Genomic DNA, 13554 nt, shown 5'->3' with positions numbered 1-13554 from the left:
CCGATCAACTGCCCCCTGGTGGTCAGTGCACGTCATAGCGAGCGGTTGAGTTGCCTTAGCATATCATTAGCATATTATGCTTTGATTGGTTGAACAGACGACTGGTTCTGAACAGACGATTGTTTGAACAGACACTTAACATATTAGGCTTTTATTATGTAGGATAGTCACCGAGCTGTACAGACAGATGGATGGATGCATGAATACATGAATAAATGTTTGGAGGATGGATAGGTGGGTGGATGGGGGGATGGGTGGAGGGAGGGATAAATGTTTGGAGGATGGATGGATGGATGGATACACGAATAAATGTTTGGAGGATGGATAGGTGGGTGGATGGATGGATGTTTGGTGAATGGTGGATGGATGGATGGATGGATGGATGGATGGATAAGTGTTTGGAGGATGGATGGATGGATGAATACACGAATAAATGTTTGGAGGATGGGTAGGTGGATGGATGGATGGATGTTTGGTGAATGGTGGATGGATAGATGGATGGATAAGTATTTGAAGGATGGATGGATGGATGAATACACGAATAAATGTTTGGAGGATGGGTGGCTGGAGGAAGGGAGGGATAAATGTTTGGTGGATGGATGAGTAGATGGATGAATACACGAATAAATGTTTGGAGGATGGGTAGGTGGGTGGATGGGTGGATGGATGGAGGGACGGATAAATGTTTGGAGGATGGATGAGTAGATGGATGATGAATGCATGAATGAAAGATGTTGTCTCCATTTTAATGTACAATAGGAGTCTTTTGCCTAACAACCAAAGAGGCCTAAATAGCTCCTCAAAATTCTCCCCTTTCCCTTCACCCCAGGAGCCTGGGCCTGACTGTGGATTTGGTGTTTCCCATACCCATGTGCCCTGAGCTTCCACGCTTCAGGCTCTCCCCAGTTTCAGGCCCGCTGTGAAGCTGCTCTCTACGAGCCCTGGTGAGGATGGGCTCTACACTCCCCTGGTGATGCTGGCAGCTGCCCATACCATCCCAAACTCCTGTATGCCATTGGCTTTGCAAACACCTTCCCGGGGGCACAGACCTGTCTCCCTTAGAGCATGGTACACAGCGATGCTGCTATTTCATCTGCTCGCGAAGGCCGACCCCAGGTACTTTGCTGCTCAACTTTGAGAGAAGCAAAAGGCCGCTTGCTCCTCCCAACCCTGCATTAAGAACACGGCCGTGACATGCCTCTTGGAGGTGCTGGTGATTGGCATCTCCTGCCTGAGCCCAGCGCCCAACCCTCTGCCCACACCCGGGAAGACGGGGAGCGCCTTTGGAGGACACAACGGCTTATGAGCTTACTGGTCTGTATAAGGGCCACGGGAGCCGGCTCTGCAATCCACCATGATGCAGGGAGGCACTGCAGTCAAGGGCACGTCTCTAATCTCCCACTTGATTCTCCCAGCCTCACGGGCAGCACACTCCCAGCTGCAGAGTCCGGAGGCCGAGCCAGCCCCCTCTTTCCTATGCAGGTCACAGCACTGCCCACTAACCTTAAGTCTTCCTTCCCAGGCCCGTCACGTCATCCCGTGAGGTCCTCATGTTTGGGGGAATCAAATCGCCTCCGCAAGTCCTTGTTTGCTGAGAGGGGGCCAAGGGGCAGCGAGTTCCCACGAGCAGCCGGAGCCCCCACGGGGAGGGAAGGGCTTCCATGGACACGGGAGTCAGTTCTGTTTCAGCCCAGCCTCAGGTTGGATTTACTGCGGCAAGCACCCGGGTGCTTCTGGTGGGCTCTGCCCGGTTCCTTGTATGCGGACGTGGTCTAGGTGAAAAGTCCTGGCTCCATTCTCCTGGAGCTTTAGGCTGACATGGGAAGAAGGCAGGCAAGTTCCCGTTCCACAGGGCTGGAGCTGAGCACGGAACCCTGAGCTGGGGGCTGCAGGAGGGGCCAGCTGCCCCGGACTGCCTTGGTTCTGCTTCAAGAGGAACACGTGGACTGCTAAGCCAGGCCTGAAAAGAAAGTTTTTTAAAGAAAAACTAAATAACAGGAATCTTAGACACACTGGCTTCTTCTACACCACGAAGAATTAACTGCCAAGAGAACTAACATTCTTGCCAAATAGGTAGAAAATCCAACAAAATATATGGAAATCTGTATTCAAATATTGGACAACAGGTAGCAGGTAAGTGACCCTGGAGAGAGGAGAAAGCGGGCGTGAGCCCTGGCATTGGCCTACAGCCCGAGGCGGGTCCCAGGAAGCTGTCAGGAGGGTCGCAGACCCTCACTTCTCTCTGAGAGGTCCCGGCCGGCAGCTCAAATGTACAGACAGAGTCTGGAGGGTCTCCCCAGGAGCAGAGGAGGGACCCTGAGCCCTTGGCTGGGCAGCAACTGCACGCGTGTGGGTGAAACCCCACAGGCCAGGAAAGGAGCCACTGGAAAGCAGGAGAGCCGCTGGGCTGCACCAACACGCATGCCTGCAGTCCCGCTGCCTCACACAGAGAAAGGCTCACTCTCAGCCATGCTGAGCGGTGGTGTTCGCCAGGGCTCTGCTGTGTGCCATCGATCCCCTGGTCCACCCTGAAAAAGGCACCATCTCCCAATCCTGTCGTCGTTGAGCACTGGGAGGATTTCACCACCAAAGCACGTGGAATTTTCAGGGGCAGGAAATGTCACCCACCACGTGCCCGGGAGGCAGGGCACAGAGGTTGGTGAACCACACAGAGGCCCACCCCCAAGTGTTCTCCCCTCTCCCCTTGGTGACAGGGCCAGGTCCTGACTCCAGCACTTGGCCAGGTGCCTTCCTACCAGGTGGGGTGCCTGCTCCTACCAGGTTAGCTGAGGGGACCACAGGGATCACGGGGACAGCCTGGACGCAGGAAGCACTTAGCAAATGTTGGCTGTTATTGCTTCTCCCTTGAGGGCTGCCCTGCACCTGCCCAGCTCCCAGCCCTGACGGCCACCTTTTCACTCAGCAGTCATTTAGGGAAAAGCTAGTGACACTGGTAATGTCTGTATGCTGCCCATTCTGAGAAGCAGTGTCTCCCACGGGCGTGCTTGACCAGAGATCCAAAGTGTCTGAGGGCACCCCTGCCTCAGTTTCCCAAGCCCGGCACTCCCAAGTGCGGGTGAGGTTGGCTGCACTGGGGCAGCCTCCCTGCTCACCAGGTCTCAGGGCCAACCTAGCTTTCCCACTAAGGCATTCCTTCTAACCATTTTAAACCAGGTGGGAGAACTGGAGATAAATAGAGGGGGGCGGAGGGGGATCCTAAAGAGGCGCGGTTCCACCTCCCACTCAGGTGCTGGCTCAGCTCCCGGGCTTAGCAAACATCCAAGGGAAGCCCAGGGGAGGCCCCACATGCCTTCAGCTCCTGCCTGCAAACTTCCTATTAAAGGTGCTCAGACTGGTTCCCACGGCCGCTCTGTATTTCACATTTCCCTCTCCTTCGCATGGGTCCCAACACCTATAAATATTCAAGCCTTTACTCACTCCTTGACATTTCAAAATGGACCCGAAAGCAATTACTTCACACAGTAAATTCAGGTGATAGGAGGGTATCAGGAGGGACCAGCCGCCGGCCTCCCTGTAGTTATACAGACAGAGGGAGCTGGGGCACAGGGTGCGGCGCACGAGGGGGCAAGGTCCCCAGCCGATCAGGACAGCGGATGGGAACTGCCTGCTCTTCCTGAGTGGGGCCTTCCAGATACGCATTCACGGCAGCTCACACATCCCCACCTTTTTCACGATTTCTGATAGAAGTGGCTGCAGTGATAGCAATTTTTTTAGTCCTTCACCTGAAAAGGGTGGTTCATAGTATTTCTTTCTTTTTTTCTTAAAGGAAAAAGGAAAAAAAAGACAATGCCTGTAGATCTAGTCACAGGAGTGTAACACTTTGAAAAGTATCCCAAGAAATGTAAGATATTGAAAAGACCCTTCCGCCCCTTTTTAAAACATGCTCTCAGTTTTAGGAAATCGTGCCTTTGGGATGAAGTGGGCACGTGACACTGTGGGTGATGTGCCTGCAACCCTGGAGGTGAGAATACCACTGAGGACATCAAAGAAGAAAAACTATTTTCCAAGCTGGCTGGCAGGAGGTGGCTCGTATGCTCCATATGCAATTGGACGTTTATGCTCAGGAGAACTCCATGATTTTAGAATGTTCTAGGGTGTTAATGCAGCAGACTTGGTTCAGCATGCGGCACAAGAGGTGGCCTCCTCCTTCTGGCTAGCGTGGTCCTGGTCTTATTACACGTCCCGCCCATGGGACTGGCCTGGTTTCATTCTGTCCATAAAAACCAAGGGACAAGGGGAGTGTCAGAAATCAGGCACCATGGCCCCAGTCTCAGATCACCTGTCCTTCCCTGCCCCTAAGTGTCCCGTCTGTAGGAGGAGGTGACGGACAAAGTCTCTAAAGTCCCCCAGCTCTGAGGGGCTCTGTGTCTACTGATGTCCCTGTTCAATACGAGAGTCACAGGGTATTTGAGTCAGACGTTGGTTCTGGTCCAGGCTGCCTGGCTCATCACCGTGTGACCTAGTACCGACTTCACCTTGACGGTGAGATGGGTGAAGGTCACATGAGGATGGACTGATGGGTGGTATGTCTGGGCTGAGGTCATCCAGCTGGCCCCACTGTTAGGTGCGTTTGGAAGCTGAAGGGGTTTCAGAAGGGTTCATCTCAAGGTCAGATCACCCCAGAAGCAGACCCCAGACGAGGATTTGAAGACAGTGAGCTGTGACCCAGAGATGGAGGAGCCCTACACGGGCACAGTCCTGCAGAGGCCTCTCTCCCAGCCGCATCCCTGGGCCCCAGGCGGTCACTACGATTAGTGCCGCCCTGACACACTTCCTAATTGCCGCTGCTGGTATACGGAAATGCTACTTATTGAAAACAATCTGGACAACCTGTAGAACCAGAGAGTTCAACTTGTTGTGTGTGGTTTTAATGGATTTTCATTAAGTCCTCGTGCGTGTTCCCAGGTGCTCAATCACACTGCCTGCTACGTTGGTTTTCTCCTGCTCAATAGGACCCATTTTTCTGTTCCCTGCCCTACCCCATGGGCTGTAATGTACATCTGTAAGGTTAGTTTGGTGAAAACTGTATTGGTTTTTGAGCAGCTGCAGGGAGGACGGATTTGAGTAGAGAGAAGCTGGAAACAGATATGACGGCCATAGAGCTTTGCAGCCAGTTAGGACCCGGGGCCTGGAGCAGGGGATGGCACAGAGACGGAGGGGTACGTGTGAGCCAGGGCATGGCATGGATGGGCAACAAACACCCTGCAGACGCCAGACCTGAAGCGCAGATCTAATTGGCATCAACCAGCAAGTGGCACCACCATCAAATGGCTGTTTCACGGTCGTCGGTCAACTCAAGTGAAAAATGTGGGAAAAGAGATTAATTAGCATTCCCCACTTACAATCAGTTTTTGCAGAATATGGACTCAAATCAAATTAACAGCTGTTTCAATTTCTCCTGTACCTCCATGGTCTGACTGCTAATCAAACCCCATCCAGACTCCACTGTGGTCATTGAATTACACGATGGTACTGCAGTTGGCATAGCGACGCTACGCGGATGGTCTCAGCCACTTGTCACGGAAGCCACCATCTCAGGTCAGAGGCTCTCGGGAAGTCTGTGGGGGCTGGGGATCCCCTCCTTCTCTGGCAGCTCTGAAGTGTGACTTTCCCTCCTCGTGCCGAGAGGGACCACAAGGCCAGCCACAGAGGGACACCCCAGGATGGTGAGGGGCCACCAAAAGGCCAAGAGCGACTCTTATATGGTCTGTACCATCAGCTTGTCCAGGAAAGAGCAGAGGCGCCCTGAGCTGCTGACCCCGGGACCCTGGGATCGCCACACCCAATCCCTGTTAGAAGCAGTGGCAGGCACACCAGTGGCCTTTCTTGTCTGAATCCATGGCAGACCTGGGCCCACTGCTGGCAGCAACCCTCCCTCCCAGGTAGAGAGAGACCAATCACTCCAAACGGCACCCCCAAATGATGAAGCTCAGTCACCCAGGCAGCTGGAGCTCTGGCTCCCGGGAGAGCGGGGCACCGACTCCCCACTGAAATAGTACGCTAGTGACTCGAGCTGGAGGCTGGTGGGAAATACCTCTGGGCGTCTCCCTCCCGTTTCCAAACACAATGCCAGGCACAGATGTAGCTACCATTGCCTCCATGACAGTCTCATCACAGGTGTCCCACTCCCAGTGATCAAATTCCTGGGAAATATGCCTGGAATTTGGCCTGGTTGACAATGCACAGAATACAAATATCCCTTCACGACAGTATGTCACCGTTCAGATGGGTCAAAACCATAGCTAATCATCGCAGATAAGTGAACTGTCAAATTGAAAGTTATTACTGGAAAAAATATGCCGGATACGCCACGCAAAATGTTAAAGTACACCCTGCCTTCCACGTTCACGCTACCAATTCTAGAAATAATACAATTACACTTTTCCTGAAGGAGGAACGCTTGGGAGAGGCAAATGGGCACCTCTCACAGCCACCCGGCCCTCCCCCGCATTAAGCCTTCCTCCCCCCACGACTGATAGGCTGGTAACTGCCTGCGGTGACAGGCGGCGAATGAAGAGAATCTGTCTTACTCGGGAGCCCACAGCTGTGGGCTTGCCGCACCTCTGACTGGTGCAGGAGTTTACTGTATTCACACCCCATCTGGCTAAGTGTCGCTGCCAATGTGGGGCCAGCTCTCCAAAGGGCTGCTGTGGGCTCAGACACGCCACAAACACATGCCCCTCCACATACACATGCACACACACACTTTACACGCTACATGCATACATATCCCATATACACAAACACACGCCCACGCACTTTACATACTACGTGCACATACCACATAAACATGCACGTGTTCTACACACTACCTGCATACACACCGCATCTACTCATACACATGCACACTTTACACACTACATGCATACACAGCACATATACTAGTGCACATACACACGCACACTGGACACACACTACACATAAGCCACAGACACACATATACATACACACCATAGACACTGCACACAAATACACACACCACACACATACACCTCACACACACGCATGCACACCCACAGGCATCATCAGTGACTCACTGTTGACTGTGATGTTAGCTCCACGGTATGTTACAGGTAGCCTCCTCTGTCCCCACCTGCTGAGAGCATATCCTGAACGAATGTGGATTTTCTAGAATGCTTTCTCTGTGTTGATTGATGTGGCTGCAACTGTTTCCTCTTGCTTTGTTGAGAGGGTGGACTACACCGAATGACCCTAAACACTAGCCTAGCCCTGCCCCTGGAACAAATCCCACTCAGCCGTGGAAGACAGTTCTTTTTAGACATTGTTGGTTCAGTTTGCTAACATTTAATGACGATGTTTGTGTCTGCGTTGATAAGAGATATTGATCTGTAGTTTTCTCTTTTTTTTCCGTACTATCTTTATTTGGGTTTGGCCTCACAGAATGAGTTGTGTCCCTCCTTTTCTATTTTCTGGAAAGAATCGTGTCATTTTTTAGACATTTGGTAGAATTATCCAGTGAATCGATCAGAGCCTGGAGATTTTATGGGGGGGGGGTATTAATTACAAATTCAGTTTCTTGAATGATTAGAGAGGTATTCAGATTGCCTAGTTCATCTTGGTTGACTTTGGATGGTGTGATTCTCAAGGAATTTGTCCATTTCTTCCATGATGTCAAATCTGTGCTCATGAAGTTGTTCATAATATTCCTTCGTTGTCTTTTTAGCTGGGACACTGTAGTAATAATCCCTGTTTTGTTCCCGGCATTTGTGTCTTCTCCTTATTTTTACCAGTCTCGCTAGAGATTTATTAATTTCTTGACTTTTTAAGAACCAGATCTTAGTTTCATCCCTTCTATTTTTTTCTTACTTTTAGTATTGACTTCTGCTCTTTATTATTCCTCCCTCCTGCTCGTTTTGGGGTTTGTCTTGCTCTTCTTTTTCCAGTTTCTTGGGTGAGGAGCTCAGGATATGACCTGGAGACCTTTCTGGTTCTAATGCCAGCATTTAATGCTGTAAATTTCTCAGCACTGGGTGCATCCCACATATTTGGCTGTTTCTGTTCATCCCTGGTTTTCATTTCATTTCCTTTGAAAGGTGCTCTCTGACCCGTGCATTACTCAGAAGCATGCTGATTTCCCCATGTTCACAGAGTGGCTCATTGTCTTCCTGGGGTAGATCTTGAGTTTGATGCTCTTATGCCAGAAGCCCGCTCTATTGAAGCTCCTGGGAGAGAACCCGTATCAGGGTGGAGACTCTGCCCACGCACCTGAGCGCCTGATGTGGAGGCCACATGTGCAGGGACCAGGCCTGGGGAGGGGACATGACCCCTCATAGCCATGGAGAGGCGGGAAGGGACATGACCACCAGCCTCCCACCTGCTGACTCCTGGGCCTTCTATACCCCCACTGTCCCCGCACCGTCCCCTCCTCTTCAGGGCACAGCATTCCAGTGCCCGGTGCATGGAGGGCACCAGACGCACCAGCCCAGCGGAAATCAGAGTCTTCCCCCCATTGCCCATCACTCTGCACTGCCAGGGCACCCTAGTCTGACAAAAGCAACATGAACTCTGAGTGTTTCCGGCTGGTCCACAGGAAGGGGAAGTGCAGGTCCATCAGTGGGTACCGGCGTTGATGCCTGTGGCTGCACTGGCACGTCCAATGTGACCAATCACAGAGATTACCGCCACGTGGATTGTCAGTGATTAGCAGAAAACTGCCCTCCCCTGATTTAATCATCCCACCATCTGATGTTTCTGAAGATGAGTAACACTGGTTATTTCTGAAATGGAATGTGCTGTTCCCTAACTGTTCACAGTTCCACAGAAGCAGCTAGAGAACGTTTTCGGCCATTAAGAAAATGGTATTTTAAATGATGAATGTACTATATATGTTTGTACTTTAAGAAAACAGACTCTGACAATGTTTGGGGAGATTCGTGAAAATTTACCGATTCCCAGAAGAAAATGAGCTCTAATGGTGCTGGGCGGAGTCTGGGGGCACCGTCCCGGGAGGACTGTGTGCTCAGCTCCATGCCGCTCCACGCACCTGCTGACCAGGCCTGGGAGCTGGGCCTTGCCCCTCCGTACCCTGATTCCTTCCAGTCTGCTGGCTAAGGGAAGTGTCTCCTCTTCAGGGCGCAGCATTCGAGGGCTGGTGCATGGAGGGCACCAGTCGCACCAGCCAAGTGGAAGTCGGGGTCTTTCTCATTGCCCATCGCTCTGCACCTGCCAGGGTGTCCTAGTACAACAAATGCAACCTGAACTTTGAGTGTTTTGAGCTGGTCCACAGCTTTTAGGGCTGACTGGTGCTCAACAGACACCCGCCAGGAGCACCCCCACACCTGTCAGCTCTCCACAGTAGGCCATGTGGCTTTAAGGGCCTCGGATAAGGTGGGGATGCCAGGCCTGGCCTACTGGGCCAGAAACAGAGTGGGCCGGGCTGGTGGTCCTGCCCGTCCAGGAGCCCCATGTGAGTGCGTGAGCATGTGGAGCAGCGAGGGGCGGGGAGCATTTAGCTGAGTCACCTGCGGCCCGTGAAGCGCTGAGTGGTTCTATGCTGCATGAACTCCCTGCTCCTCCCTGCAGCCCACCAGGGCACTCCCCTTGTCTCTGGGCACAGGTCCACCAGCCTGGTTATCAGTCCTGGGGAAACAGCTGGGCTGCAAGCAAAGCCAGGCGTCATTGGGGGAGGATGGGGGGTAAGGGGAGAGGCGGGGAGGCACAGAAAAGGTGACGAGGGCAGCCCTGGGGGGCCCAGGCCAACGCTGCCATCTGCAGGAAGGCAGGGCCCTGGCAGGTGGTCCATACCCCTTCCCTCCACCACCACCCCCACTGCCTGGTCCTCACTCCAGACTGTAAGCCAGCAGCACCAAGTACTAAGGGCCGCCTGGAAGGCAAGTGACAAGAGAGGAAGGTGTGAGGACAGTCCTCACACTCACAAAGGGGTTGTGGCGACCGGTTGCTATACCACATGACTCTTCCCCAAGAAGGGGGTCGCTCATAAGTAAGAGAGCCGCTCTGGTGTTCTGACTGGTTCTATTATTGGCTTAACTTGTCTTCCCTGATACGGACATAAATATTGTATGTCCGTCACCTAGTCTCAGGTATGACATTCACACCAGCTCGCTACACACTGACAGAAACACCCCCTCACCTCCCCCCTACGCCCGACACCCACACCACCCCCTACCTCGTCCCACTGGGTTTCACTGTTTCCAGGCTTTCACACCAAACATGGAGACACTTGGGAGCAGTGAAGCCTTGGCCCCAGCACTGCAGGCCCAGCAGACAGCCAGGGGAATGGCCGGACCTGACTTCCTCTCCTACCCGCAGTCTCTACTCCAGTTTCCATGGAAACAGCTCTCCGAGTGGGCAAAGAAAGGGGAGCAACATTCTTCAAAATAATGATAGTTGAAAAACTTTCATGGGCCTGTGCTTCCTGCAACAGGGGGTTTCCATGGAAACCCAAGCCACAGACATAAATGGAGAGGTGCCAGGTGTCCCCAGCAGGGAACCCTAGAAGCTCCAGGCAGGTGGCCTCTCCATAGCCCTCCCTCAATGGATGCAGGAGCTTCCCTCCCAGTCACTGACCACCATGGTCCTCCAGACACAGGGGCGTGGGAGGCGGGGTGGTCAGCTGCTCCCCCACCACCCAGGACCACAGGGCCAGTGCCCCAACTGCCCACGCACAAATGAGGGAGGGAAGGACCACCGGGATGTGGGGGCCTCAGCCCTGATCTGTACCACATACATGTCCACACGCACAGAGACACACATGCACACACATACACAATCTCACACACACACTCACACATACACACAATCTCTCACATACACACAATCTCTCTCACACACACACACCCTGGCACGCACAGGTTTCGGGGTCTACTGCACTTTCTCCGCAGTCGCTGTGGGTGGGGCTGTGGCCTGAAACTGGGAGGGCCCTGGCCAAGGGGCAGGTAAAGCTGGTGGCCGCAGTCATGTCCATATCCCGCGACCCCTTGGAGATGGATGCTCTCTGCCCCCCAGACTTGGTCCAGGAGCTTGTCCACTTCGGGGTCCCGTGTCTGTGGAAACACCCCGCAGGGTCAGCCACATACACCACCCAGGTTGCAGCGCCTGGGACCCCTGTGGCCGTAGGTCCCGCCCTGGCCACAGGAGATCCAGCCCTCGGAGCCTCCTCTCTTGTCTCCATTTCCATGACACTCGGGATCCACCTAAGACTTTTCTCTTTCAACAAGGCGGCCAGTCCTTAAAGCAGCTCCTCATTTCAAAGAGGTGAACACGTGGTCCATGTTCCAATTTCCCACCACGATAGTCACATTTGAAAGAGACGCTACAATCAAGAGGCAATGCACACCCGTGATGTGTCCGGGGGCTGTTTCCAGCTATCACTCGTTTGGGGCCAGGTCCGTCCCATTCACATGTGCCACCGCCCCAACAGTCCCAGAATCCAGAGAGGTGTCCTCGTCTGTCACAATGCGACAGGTGAGGAAAGGGGGCTGAGGCTGCTGGGCCCTGGGCCCCTCCAGCCTGTCATGCAGTAGAGGATCGACCGACCAGAGACCCAGAGCTTTCCAGCAACCCCGTGGGGCTCTCCTATGGAGAACACCTTAGACTTTCGCTCTCACTAACACTTCAAGTCAACAACTGAACCCAGGCCATCAGGCTTCATCTCAGACCCTTCACCTGCGAGTCCCAGGAAGATAAAACTAGACGGGACACACATGGGCACTGCCCATTGTTATGCCCAGGGCTCAGAGTCGGGCCTGGTAAGACGTGTTTGCAGAGACCCCCTCGGCCACGGAGAACGGAGCTGGGAGCAGGCCCCCAGTCCTGGGCCCACACACCACCATTCCTACAGCCAGAAAGAAGAGACAAAAAGCCCTCCACATGCCGATACATGACACCCCACGTTTCTGCTGAAGGACAGACCAGTGTCCAGGAAGAGCGAAGTTCAAAGTGCAGGAGCCCTGCCGGCTTGGACGGCCACTGCCATGTACACATTCGCTCACCATGCGTCTCCCTTCTGTGACAGCCGTCACTTCTGGTGGCTTTGCTCAGCAGCCCCCAAGGCTGCCCAAACAGGCAGCAGCGCTCAGAAGGCTGTGGGAAGAGGGGAGGCAACGGGCTGAGGGACAGAGGGGTGAGTGACCTCCCGGCTGCGGATGAGGGTCAGTCCCTCGTGGAGCTAAAATTACGGTCCCCTTAAAGCTGTCTTGCTCATTTCAAAGGGCCCTGCTTGGCAAGGGCTTTAATTCTGATTGTGCCCTTGGGCGGCCAGCATTAATGTGGGCAGGAGGCAGCTGTGCAGCCCGGGGGAGGGCCAGGCAGCCGGGCAGCTGCAGGAGCCGGCTCCCGTGACAAATGGACCTGAAGCTGTACTTCATCCAGAACACGCGGCTGCTCTCCTCGGGGTGGAGACGCTGGCGAAGGCCAGTGCCAAAGCAGCCGCACAGAAACACGGGCTCCTCCAGGCTGACTGTGAGGAATGCGCAGTGAGCCCGCACGGCAGGGCGGGAGCGAAAATGGCCCAGGAAAACCTCTGAGGCAGCTGTTCTTGGGAACCTCCCTCCGCCTCCTCGCCTGCCCTCCTCTGCAGACCAGGCAATGAGTCTTCCAGGGACCACGGCAGCGCAGGGAGTGTGGGGTTCGCAGGATCCTTTCCCGAACCGGGCCTGGGCGCAGAGCTGCGATTAGTGCACAGTGAGCCCTCAGCACAGAGAGTGCCCAGACACCCAGGAGCCGCCAGGGCTGAGGGGGCACATTCCCTCCTCAGGAGACCTGAAATATTCATGATGCCGCTGATGGAATGGCCACATTTCTCCAAAGAGACAGGCAAGCGTCCATCAGCGCTGCTTTCCAGACGGTAGAGCTGAGTAACAAGGCCCTGAGTCCATTCTCTCTTGCAGTCACCCCACTGCCAGGGCCCCCACATGCCTCACAGGGCACCTCCATGCCCCGATGCCCTCCCCAGCATTTGCAATTTGCAGAAGCAACATGAGTGGTGGTGGGAGTACTTCATCAGGAGTAACTCAGCTGCTTTCATGGGGGCTAAGAAATGACAAATGCAATTCAGAATATCTGAACGATGGATAGCTGACCTTTCGTATCACTCATGGGTCAGGCACTGTCTATGTATTCTGACTTCCCTGTGCCTCAGTTTCCTCATCTGTAAAGTGGGCATGATGACAGACAAGCTCCCAGGGCTGGAGGAATCCATTCCCTGACTCCAGGTCATGCAGGTAGGATGTGGGCGATGAAGGGGGCCAAACCCAGGCAGTGGGGCCCAGAGGGAAGCAGCCACCCTCGTGTTTAGAGCCTATTAAAGAATCTCCCCAAAATTCTAACCGAAATCACATAACAAGTTCCCACACAATGACTTTGACTTTGTAGATGCCCCTCGTACCTCTTGTAACCCTTCGGGTGGTGGCCGCACAGGGTAGGTAGGACCCTCGGTCAGTGCCATGTCGCTTCCGATCCAAGCTCTGCCTCTGGCCAGCTGTGTGACCTTGGACAAGTTCCTCAACCTACTGCACCTCAGCTTCTTTTTCTATTTTTTAAAATATGTTCTTA

At 53.7% G+C, this 13554-nt stretch overlaps 1 long non-coding RNA gene across 2 annotated transcripts in view; it reads right to left on the bottom strand.

The window, feature by feature from the left end:
• Positions 1–13554, bottom strand: part of LOC102774440 — a 107187-nt gene that overhangs the window by 31644 nt on the left and 61989 nt on the right. For both annotated transcript variants that reach the window (XR_435222.1, XR_435223.1), the window contains exon 2: positions 1504–1960. This is a non-coding gene — a long non-coding RNA (uncharacterized LOC102774440). The remainder of the gene's footprint in view (positions 1–1503; positions 1961–13554) is intronic.

This window comes from Myotis davidii, unplaced genomic scaffold, assembly GCF_000327345.1.
Source record: "Myotis davidii unplaced genomic scaffold, ASM32734v1 scaffold72, whole genome shotgun sequence".
Taxonomy (NCBI): Eukaryota; Metazoa; Chordata; class Mammalia; order Chiroptera; family Vespertilionidae; genus Myotis; species Myotis davidii.
Note: the sequence above shows the minus strand (reverse complement) of the source record. Positions and strands in the feature narration are given on the sequence as shown.